This window comes from Nicotiana sylvestris, chromosome 3 (genome assembly GCF_000393655.2).
Source record: "Nicotiana sylvestris chromosome 3, ASM39365v2, whole genome shotgun sequence".
NCBI classification, from domain to species: domain Eukaryota; kingdom Viridiplantae; phylum Streptophyta; class Magnoliopsida; order Solanales; family Solanaceae; genus Nicotiana; species Nicotiana sylvestris.
Genome location: NC_091059.1, coordinates 102,288,280 through 102,300,549, shown reverse-complemented (window position 1 = coordinate 102,300,549; position 12,270 = coordinate 102,288,280).

Sequence of the window (12,270 nt, the reverse complement as noted above, 5' to 3'; positions counted from 1 at the left end):
TCCACAATAAGAGAATCTCCCATAGGAGTAGAAACATAAATAGGGGAACTCAAAGAATCTCGAGGTACACCCAAATGCGGAGAAAAATAAGAAGACACATAAGAGTAAGTGGAGCCTGGATCAAATATAATCGATGTATCTCTGTGACAAACCAATATAATACTTATGATGATAGAATCGGAGGCAACAACCTCGGTACGGGTAGGAAAGGCATAGTATCGGGCCTGGCCTCCCCCTCTAGGGCGGCCTCTACCTCCTCGACCTCAACCTCTAGCTGGCTAAGCAGGTGGGGTAGTAACTGGAGCTATAACCATAGCCTGAGAACTCTACGGGGTGCGCTATGGTTGAGAAGTCTGTGGAGGAACACTCCTCCTAAGTCTAGGGCAATATCTCACCATATGGCATGTGTCACCACACTCGAAACAAGCTCTGGGAGGACATGGCGGCTATGACTGGCTCGGGCCAGGTCTGCTGGACTGACCTCTGAAAGCACCCCACGTAGGAGGCGCGCTAGATACCGGAGGTGCATAATAAAGCCCCTGAGGCCTAGGAGGAACTGGAATACTACTGGCTGCTGGAAGAGCTGAATGAACAGGGCGACTCATATAACCCCTACCATGATGTCCTGCAGCTGGGGCACGAGCACCAGAATAATGGCCCGACTCTCGAGACCTCTTAGCCTCCCTCTCCTCCCTCTCCTACCTCTCCTCCCTCTCCATAGTATGCATACCCTCAATCCTCCTAGCAATACTCACCACCTACTGATAAGAAATATCCATCTCCAACTCACGAGCCATGCTAGACCTGATACAGGGAATAAGCCCCTTAATAAACCGGCGATCATAGCACCCTAGCGCAAATGCTCAAACTCTGCGCTCCATACGTCTTTGAGGCTCTGAGGAACATACTCTCTCAGGAACAGATCTGAAAACTGAGTCCAAGTCAGTGAAGCAGCCTCATCTAAACTGTCTAACTCATAGGTGTGCCACCACTCATAGGCGACTCCTTGAAGCTGGAAAATAGTGAAGGAAACCCCGCTCTATCCTAATATACCCATGGTACAACGAATATGGTAACACTCATATAGAAACCCCAGAGCATCATTCGATGCTAGACCACTGAATACAGGAGGCTTGTACTTCATGAACCTCTCAAGCCTCAGCTGCTCATCCTCGGAAATCCCTGCCCTATCCTCGGGCTGATCTCGGACTGCAGGCTATACAGGAATAATCTCGGGAACCTACTTAACATGCACTCACTGCTCAGGAGTGCAGGCGGTGAGAGTCTGTGCTCCTCCCCCGACCTGAGATATAGCTGCAGCAAGGGGAAGCAACCCTACCTGAGCCAAAGTGGTGTACATGCTCATGAAATGTGCTAGAGTCTCCTAAAGTGCTGGAGTAGTAGTAGCAGTAGGCGTATCAGGTGCCTGGACTCCGGCTGGAACTGCTGGTGGTACCTCGGTGGCAGCTCACGCAGGTGCTCTGGCTGCACTACGTGCGCGTCCTCGGCCCCTACCCCGACCCCAGCCTCTGACGGCTACAGTAGGGGGCGCGGGTGCCTGATCATCTTGGGTAGCACGTGTCCTCACCATCTGTGAGAGACTAGAAGACAGGAGTTTAGAATTGTGATATCAAAATCTCGCACGACAAGGAAATCAAATGAAGTGGAATTTTCCTAACAGATTCATGGCCTCTCGTAGATACATACATACGTCTCCGTACCGATCAACGAGTCTCTAATAAATCGGCTTGTGATTCATGACTCCTATGAACCTAGAGCTCTGATACCAACTTATCACGACCCCGGTTCGTCCTCCGTGAACCATCATGATGGCACCTAGTCTCTACGACTAGGTAAGCCTAACAATGTGGAAAATAAACCAATTTGCGGAAGAAATAATAAAAACCGAAATAGTAAAATAAAACAATGTTTAAAAATGCCGCTCGGCATACACAATATCAACTCTTGAAAACTAAATACATTTCCTAAAACCTGGAATATCATGATCACAAGCCTTTGAATATCTACAAGTATCTAACTCCAAAATATCTAACAAAGGAAAGAAAATACAGAAGGTCTAATACTTAAAAAGAAGAGTAGAAAGGGACTCTTTGGTCTGCGGACGCAGAAGATATACCCCGGAGTCTCTACAAGCGCCTCGTCTCAAGCGTGATAAGTTTGAGTGGAGGTACCTGGATCTGCACATGAAACACATGTACAGAAAGGGCATGAGTACACCACAACGGTACTCAATAAGTGCTAAGCCTAACCTCGGTCGGGTAGTGACGAGGAAGGTCAGGGTCATACTGAGATTAAATAAAATATAAGGTATGAAAGCATAAGATAAAGCAGTATAGTTGAAAGATAATAATAAGAATTAAATACAGGATAACAACAACTGAAACAGAGGCAAAACAAACACAAGGAATACCACTCTTCACAAGATAATAATTGGGGATCTCTCAGTATCCCAAGGATCTCTTAGTACCCTCAATATATGCCAGGGATATCTTGGTATCCCGAGGATCTCTCGGTATCCTCAATGTATGCTAGGGATCTCTTTGTATCCCGATGATCTCTTGGTATCCTCAATATATGCTAGGGATCTCTTGTTATCCCGAGGATATCTTGGTATCCTCAATATGCGTGCTGGGGATCTCTCGATATCCCGCACTTCTGTTCAAATCAAATACGTACAGGGGATCTCCCGGGATGCCGTCCCGTAGTCCCAAAGTAGAGTACACAGCACTAACACAGAATACTCAATTAAACTCAACTTCATACCAAGGTAAAACGGGTAATTCTAACCTAGCATGCAACGCATAATACAATTAAGCCAGTTTAAGCAAATAAAGCAGTTAAGTCAATTAAACATGCTTCTCTAAGCTAACAACAGGCTTAAATTTCAAGTAATGTAGGCAGGAAAGGAAAAACACAATTAAAGCTACTTTATGAAAACAGGATTTTCAACAATTAGCATAAGTACACATTTGTCACCTCACGTACAAGGCATTTCAACTATCACAACACTAATCCTAAGGGGAATGTCCCCTGTCACACCTCCTTTTTTCGCGCCCGCCCAGAAGGGTTAAATGCGCGAGGGGAGTTTTTCCAATTAAAGTGACAATATTCGAAATGAGATTATTTATTTAATTCAAAGTCGCCACTTGGGAAAGGTTTGGCTTTTGGTATCCCAAGTCACCGGTTTATCTTGAATCCCAAATCGAGGAAATTTTCGACTTTTCCAAATGAAGTCTGCGAACCAGAAATTCTAAGTAAGGAATTCTGTTGACCCGAGGGAAGGTGTTAGGCACCCTCGAATCCCGTGGTTCTAGCACGGTCGCTTAAATTGTTATAATGGCTAAATATCTGATTTAAATACATGTTGTGACTTATGTGCTTTTATTAAGTTTAAACCGCTTTTATTATTATCATTTATTTTTATAGAATTGCAACGTCGTGAAAATGCATCTCGAACCACGTCACAATCAATGCACCCGTGGTCGTCGACACATTTTGACTCCGTTGAGATTTGGATTTGGGTCACATCAATGTGCACCCGAGTTTAAGAATGTAATTTAATTAAGCCGCGCCTAAAGGGATTAACGCGTTATTATCTTTGGGGAAGACCATGAAATTCACTAAACGGCCTGTCCTGAATTCTAAATATTTATTATGTTTAGTTATTGAGGGCCCCGCAATTGGCATTTTTATTTGGCGAGGCTCGTCTCATTATTTTAGAAAAGGATATCCTGAAGCGACTACATTTCTATTACATTTGTCTCTAAAAAATAAAAGAGAAAGATACCAAACTTACTTGTTTAAGCAACTAACATACTAAATTTCTACTATGTGTGACGAGTCCGAATTTTGCTTGATTACCTAATTGGTTGTTTATGAGGTGAGAATTATTTCATGCCTTGTCTTCAAAGAGTGAATAAGCTTTGTTAATTTGATAAGGGAGATTGCAAGCAAACAAATAACACATACTAAATTTACATTAAACAAACCTTAAGTTTGAATTTTAAAATTAACTTATTTAGGCTTGATAAATGAAATCGGCTATTTATTAAGAAAAACTACTATTAATTGGATTCAAAAATGCCTATTAGTTTTCCTCAAAGGTCATCGCATTATTTCGAAACAATGAATCTATATTGAAGCCCATATCGAACCTATATAGGAACAAGTAATCTAACAAGAGGGTTGGCATACATTATCACCCTGTTAACGTAACAATGCATGAGAATTAGTTTGGGGTACACTTATCTTGAAATTAAATGGAACCAAATATAACAGATTTGACAGTTCAGAGATCTAGACAAAAATATATACAGATGCTTGCTACGATTCTATGTTATAATGTCATAACTAAAACAAAACCTAATGGTTGTATGCATTAAAACACATCTGATCTAACAAGCAAATGCTATCTAATAGTTCATCTCAAATCAGAATGTATGTTAATTCATACAGAGTATTTGCAATTTGAAGTTAAACAAATACAGGCTAAACTAACATTCGACCTATTTTGAACACAAGTATTATAAAGTAAACAGACATTCGTTTCCTTATTTCTGCTTCCAACTTCAAACTTTCAACAACATATGGTTTCAGAAGTTGTGTACCTGGAAGTGTTTTACAATTGAAGAAAAAAGAGAAGTCAGCAGAGTAACGATGGCAACAAATGCAGCAGCAGTAACAACAAGTAACCAATAGAACAACTCCCAGTGCAAGATACAGTTAGAACCGATGGAAAAATGGCAGAAAGATAGCAGCAAACAATGCAGTAGAAACAAAACTCTAAGACAGACCAAATCCAGGAGAAACAATCAATGTGAATCAACCAATGAACTCAGCTGATACTTGAAAGAAAACAGAGTTGATTGAACAGGTTGAACAAACTGAGAATCACACAAACAAGGAAGAAACAGTTGCTGATTTTCTGTATATTTTCCTCTCTCGTAGGTGTCTGTATATATCTAACAATCAAATCTCCAAAAGTCTGAGTTTAGTCTAAAGATCTGCCTGCCTTTTCCTTTTTTCAAAATTTTTTGTTTTCAAAATCAATCCAGTCCCCCTTTTCTAATGGAAGTTCTTCTCTTTTATAAGCCTAAAATCACCCCTTTAACAGCCTGTTAGACAATCAGAACACCCCTCTCATGTGCTATCTTCTTTTCAGTTTCCACTTATTATTTAAATAAAAACACACCCCCATGATATTCCCTGGCAGACTTACCTTTTGAGTAAGGTTTATTATTTCTGAAACTAAAGCAGAATATGGGCAACAGAATGTAATCTGACAACATATGCTGTCAAACTATTTTAATTCAAAAAAGGGGCTTTATACACATGTTGTGCACAAGTGCACATGCCATCAATTCAGATTGCAATTACAGACCAAACCTTAGATTTCTGAAATCAAATTAACAACTATAAGTAACTAAACTCAGTTCCTAATTGATTCAGGCAATGCTTAACAGAAGCAGGTCAATTGGTTATTGTTCGGACAACTGAAACTAATTGACGACATATGTCGACTCGACTATACTAATCATAACATGTACCATCGAAACCATGATCAGACATTTAACAGTATCGAACACATGATTCGAATTGTACTGACTAAGCAAAATTGTACTTGAGGAATCAGTTAATCAGTCAAATTTGAAGTTCAACTAATTGCACAGCACACACACATATACGCATTATCAGTGAATAGAAGAAGGACTTAATCAAACACATAGGTTCAGGAAAGGTGGACAGGACACAGTTGGTAAAATTCAAAACACAAATTAAACAAGACGTTTGGCCATACGAATAGACCTTTAACAAACACACGAACTGAAATAAAGAAGAGAAAACAACTTACCTTAAAATCTTTGAAAGAAAAAATCAGAAAAATCAGCTTGTGTTTGAACAGACCCTTCTCAAGGTTGAACAGACTTTAATCAAAGTGTTTCTCAAATGAGAAATACTTCGATTAAGGTCCATTAGACCCTAATCTCTTGGCTTAAACAGACACGGACCAGGCTTGGGGCTTCTAGGGTTCGTAGATGGTAGATTTGGGACTTGGGCTTCCATGGTTAGATTCGGACCAAACCAAGCATGGTTTGGTCACGAGGGGGTCCGGGGACTATCTGGTATGAAACTGGAGTGCATCGGTGTGGATCGAGTTTTGCTCGAATCTTCAAATGAAGATTCGAGAACCTAAGGGATGATTCGAACTAAACGGTTAACAGATCTATGTTCAGGGGGGGTGAGGCGGTCCTATGGTGTTAAGGTGAAGGCCACCGGCGTTCATGCCGCCGGAATTAATGGTGAGGAATAAGGGGGCGGCTAGGGTTTCGTGGGGAAGGGGATGGGGACGAAGGCGGGGTCTTGGATAGGGGGGCAGTGTATGGTAGGAGGTTTATATATGGAATGGGTGGATTGATCTCAGCCGTTGGATGAGGCACGATGAAGGGCCAGGATCCTTCAACTAACGGGAAACAGTGTCGTTTTAGACCTAAGGGGATTGGGTCGGTCCGGGCGGAATGGATCAGGTCTGTTCATGGGTTAATGGGGAAGTGATCTTGGCCGTTGATCAATCTGAGATCAATGGCCTAGACCAAACTAGGTCTCTACGACGTCGTTTGGAAGTTCTTGAAGTGGTCTGGTCTGGACCGGGGCAAACACAGGTTTTGGGCTGGGTTGTTTGGGCCAATTTGTTTAAAATTGGACTGGCCCAAGTCCGAAAACTCTTTCTTCTCTTTTTTTCTTCTTTGAATTTCTTAAATTAATTTACCAAATAATACCATATAAAACCATAAACAACAATTTACATACAATTAACATTTAATCACTTAATGACAAAAATAAAAATGAAAGATGCACATTTTTTATTTATATATTTTTTGAATAAAATAAACACGGACGAGATTACAGATAACTAACAAATATGCCACATAAAATCCAAAACTTGTACATCAGGACCATTTGTTATTTTTTATTTCTTTTGGAGCGATTGTCGCGTAAAACAAAAATCACGTGCTCACATCCCCCACACAAGGTTAGGCAAGCCACTTACCTCGAACCAACTCAAAATCAACCCGAAACTACGCTTTTGCCACAAGTACTCGACTCCAAATGGCCCAAATCTATTCAATTCAATTGCATAGTGTAAATAACACTTCAAGTAACTGATTCTACAAATATATTCTAAGCTAATACGCGTAATTAGGTAAAATGACCAAAATACCCCTCGAGCCCACGTCTCGGAATTAGGTAAAATTTACATTTTCAGAATCCTCGTACTCTCATATAAATATCAAGAATACTGAAATCGGAGTTCAATTGACCCCTCAAATACCTAATTTAAGGTTTCTAAATCTCAAGCCCTAATTACCCATTGCACATTCGACGTGAGTGGAGGCCGATTCGAGAGGCAAAGGCGTCGCGAGCTAGATATTTAAATCGGCTAGAGGTGAGTAATAATTGTAAATGTTGTCCTGAGGGTACGAAACCCCGGATTGCACATCGTTGTGCTATATTGAGGTGACACACATGCTAGATGACGAGCGTGAGGTCGTGCACTATTGGGAATTGTGACTTAGTCCGTCTCGAATGACTATTTTACCGCGTATTTGATTGAAAACTAGTTGCTATCATCATATTTTGGGCCGAATGCCATATTTGGGCCTCGTGCTAGCTATTTGAACCCTTAGGGGATTTTTGCTGATATTTCCTCAGTATTTTGACTTTATACTTGAACTCAGTCATGCTATATTCTATTGTTTTCATAACTTAGCCATGTTTACTTTGTTTTAACACTTAAATGAAATTTTAAATGATATTCTGGGCTGAGTATCACGTTTTACTATTGCGCGAATGGCTTGTGAGATTCTGACTGAGTAAGGCCGATGACCTATGTTGTGAGGAAACACTGATTATGATTATGCGGCCGAGGGCCTGAGATTTGTACGCCACAAGGTGGCTTGTTGATATGATGCCGAGAGCCTAGTGATGATGCCACGAGATGGCTTGATATTGCGCTTAGGCCGTAAGGGGCCCCTCCAGGAGTCTGCACACCCCCAGTGAGCGCGGGTATCCATTGTGATGTGAGATATAGCCTGAGGGCCTGATGTTGTTCTATGATATTGCCCAAGGGGAGATCCTTTATATGTTTATCTTTTCCTAGTTGCCTATCATTTACCTGCTTAAATTGTTAAAAAATCATTTTATGAAGTTTAAACTGAACTAAGATGACTTTACATATCTTTACTGCTTCACTGCTTTTACTAGCTTTTACTGCTTCCTTATAGCCTGTTATATGCCTTACGTGATTTCTTACTTCTCAGTCTTTATGTATGATTATTACTCACTAAGTCGGAGTACTCACTTTACTCCCTGCACCCCGTGTGCAGATTCAGACGCATCAAGTCCCGCTACCGAGTGTTGATCTTTCCAGCTCAGGCGGATTCGAAGATTCTCTAGGTAGCTAGCGGCATTTGCAGCCCAGAGCTTCTTCCCTTATCTTATTTTCTCTGTTTTAGATCTGTATTAGACTATGTAGACTTTCCTTGTCTTTATCCAAATTATAGATGCTCATGACTGGTGACACCCTGGTATCGGGCTGTGTTGGTGTTATTTTCCACAACTGTACTGTTTCACCTTATCTATTTTGGGATTTTATTATGTTTAATAACTTAAATTGTACTATTCTAAATTGCTTAAAATGAATGGGGATGTGTCGGCTGGCCTTGTCTTCACGAGAGGCGCCATCACAACCGGGTTCGGGTTTAGGGTCGTGACAAGTTGGTATCAAAGCCTAGGTTACATATGTCTCACGAGTCATGATCAGGTTTAGTAGAGTCTCATGGATCGGTACGAAAATGTCTGTATTTATCCTCGAGAGGCTGCAGAACCTTTAGGAAAAACTTCACATTCTTGAAATTCTTGTCGTGCGAATTTGTTGATCCGAATACTAAACTTCTATTATTCTATTCTCTCACAGATGGTGAGGACATGCGCTACCAGTTAGGATGGACAACCACCAGTGCCACCAGTTGTGGCCACTAGAGGCCGAGGACGCAATTGTGGTAGGGCAGCACCTATAGATCCACCAGCTGCCCCAGTTTAGGATCAGGTCTCAGTTGTGGATGCTCCAGCAGTACCAACTCAGGCACCAGCTATGCCCATTGTGATTCCGGGTCTTCAGGAGGCCTTGGCTTAGATTATATCGGTATGCACTAGCCTAGCTCAAGAAATTTTAGTTACTACAGCCGCAACTACCTCTCAGGCGGGGGGAGGCACTCAGACTCCCACCGCTTGCACACCTGAGCAGGTCATGAAGGGACTTCAAACACCGGGGGTGCATCCAACCCAGTCGGTTGCAGCTGCTCAGGATTATGTAGTTCCTACCATTCCATAGGACGAGCAATGTAGGTTGGAGAGGTTTGGTAGACTTCAGCCTCTGACCTTCAATGGTGCAGAGGGCGAGGATGCCCAGGGTTTCTTGGATAAGTGTCAGCATGCTTTGTACAACGGGTATTCTGGAGACTAGCGGGGTCACTTTCTCTACTTATCAGTTTTCTGGAGCTGCCTTCACTTGGTGAGAGGCTTTTGAGAGGCATAGGCCTATTGGTGCAACACCCCTTACCTGTCAGCAGTTCTCTGTTTTCTTTCTGGAGAAGTATGTGCCGCAGTCTCGCAGAGAGGAGCTACGCAGGCAGTTTTTATGGTTGCATCAGGGAGAGATGACTGTGACGCAGTATGAGATGAGGTTCTCTAAGTTAGCTCGCCATGCAATTTGGTTGGTTCCGACAGATAGAGGGAGGATTAGAAGGTTTGTTGATGGCTTCACTTATCAGCTTCATATTCTTATGACCAGAGAAAGGGTGACTGGTGCTACTTTTGAGGAGGTTGTAGACATTACTCGAGAGATTGAGTCAATTTCATCACCAGGAGCGAGAGGAGAGGGAGGACAAGAGGCTTCGAGGATCTGGTAGCTATAGTGGTGCTCCTTCGATAGGTTAGTTTCAGTACGACAGAGGCCATCCATTCAGGCATGCTCAGCCAGCTCGCCCAGGTTATTGTGGGGCGTCATCGGGTCATGGTTCTCACAGTTCTCATTAGGGCCAGTCGTCACTTAGTGCCCTTCCAGCTTAGAGTTCATCCCGTGATCCATCAGTCCAGGGCTCTTCTATGCCAAGTGCATCTGCTAGTCATTCGGTGCTAGGGGTTCCCTTCAGTCCCTTTCTCCAGCACTTGGGAGTTGTTATGAGTGTGGAGAGATAGGTCATATGTGGAGGCAGTGTCCTCGTCATCTTGTGGGTTCATCTCAGCAGAGGGGTCAACCATCAACTTCAGCGCCAATTACTTCATCATCACCCACCCAGTCAGCTAGGGGTGGAAGTCAGTCAGTTAGGGGTTGCCCTAGAGGGGGAGGTCGATCAGGTGGTGGTCAGGCCCGTTTCTATGCACTTCCAGCTAGACCTGATGCTATTATTACAGGTATTGTTTCAGTCTACCATAGAGATACCTCTATATTATTTGATCCAGTTCCACCTTTTCTTATGTGTCATCATACTTTGCTCGTTATTTGGGTACGCCCCATGAGTCCCTTGCTTCACCTGTTCATGTATCTACCCCGGTGGACGATACTGTTGTTGTAGACCATGTGTACCGGTCGTGTATGGTGGATATTGGGGGTCTGGAGACCAGAGTGGATCTTTTATTATTGTGTATAGTGGATTTTGATGTCATTTTAGGCATGGATTCGCTATCTCCGTGTCGTTCTATTCTGGACTGTCATGCTAAGAAAGTCATATTGGCTATACCGGGTGTGCCACGGATTGAGTGGCGAGGTTTGTCTGATTATGCTCCCAGTAGAGTGATCTCATTCTTGAAAGCCCAACGTATAGTTGGGAAGGATTGTCTTTCGTATCTAGCCTTTGTGAGGGATGTTGGTGCAGAGACTCCCAACATTGATTTTGTTCCAATTGTGAGAGATTTTCCCGATGTGTTTCCTACAGACCTACCAGGCATGCCACCGGACAGGGATATTGATTTTGGTATTGACCTGGTGCCAGGCACTCAGCCCATTTCTATTCCGCCGTATCGTATGGCACTAGCGGAGTTGAAGGAGCAGCTTCAGGAACTCCCTGATAAGGGGTTCATTCAGCCTAATGTGTCACCTTGGGGTGTGCCAGTTCTATTTGTGAAGAAGAAGGATGGCACTATGAGGATGTGCATTGATTATAGGCAGTTGAACAAAGTAACAGTTAAGAACAAGTATCCTTTGCCTCACATTGATAATTTATTCGACCAGCTTCAGGGAGCGATAGTGTTCTCTAAGATTGATCTCCGTTCAGGTTATCACCAGTTGAAGATCAGGGACTCGGATATTCTTAAGATGGCTTTCAGGACCCGATATGGTCATTATGAGTTCTTGGTGATGTCTTCTGGGCTGATCAATGCCCCAACAACGTTCATGCATTTGATGAACAACGTGTTTCAACCTTATCTTGACTCGTTTTTCATAGTCTTCATTGATGATATTCTAGTATATTCGCATAGTCAGGAGGAGCACGCGAAGCATTTGAGAGTTGTGTTGCAGAGATTGAGAGAGGAGAAGCTTTATGCAAAATTCTCTAAGTGTGAGTTTTGGCTCAGTTTAGTTGAAGCCCCATGAGAAGAACTACCCCATTCATGATTTAGAGTTAGCCGCCATAGTTCACGCGTTAAAGATTTGGAGGCATTACTTGTATGGTGTGTCTTGTGAGGTGTTTACTGATCATCGCAACCTCCAGCACTTGTTCAAACAGAAGGATCTCAATTTGAGGCAGCGAAGGTGGTTGTAGTTGCTTAAGGATTATGATATCACTATATTGTATTATCCGGGAAAGGCCAATATGGTGGCCGATGCTTTGAGCCGAAAGGTAGTGAGTATGGGGAGTTTGGCATATATTCCAGTTGGGGAGAGACCTCTTTCAATTGATGTTCAAGCCTTGGCCAATCGGTTCGTGAGGTTAGACATTCCGGAGCCTAGTCGGGTATTGGCTTGTGTGGTTTCTCGGTCTTCCTTATATGATTTCATCAGAGAGCACCCGTATGATGATCCGCATTTTTTTGTCCTTAAGGACAGAGTTCAGCATGATGATGCTATAGATGTGTCCATTAGTGATGATGGGGTGTTGAGGATGCAGGGCTGGATTTGTGTGCCCAATGTGGATGGGCTTTGGGAGTTGATTCTGTAGGAGGCCCATAGCTCACGGTATTCCCTTCATT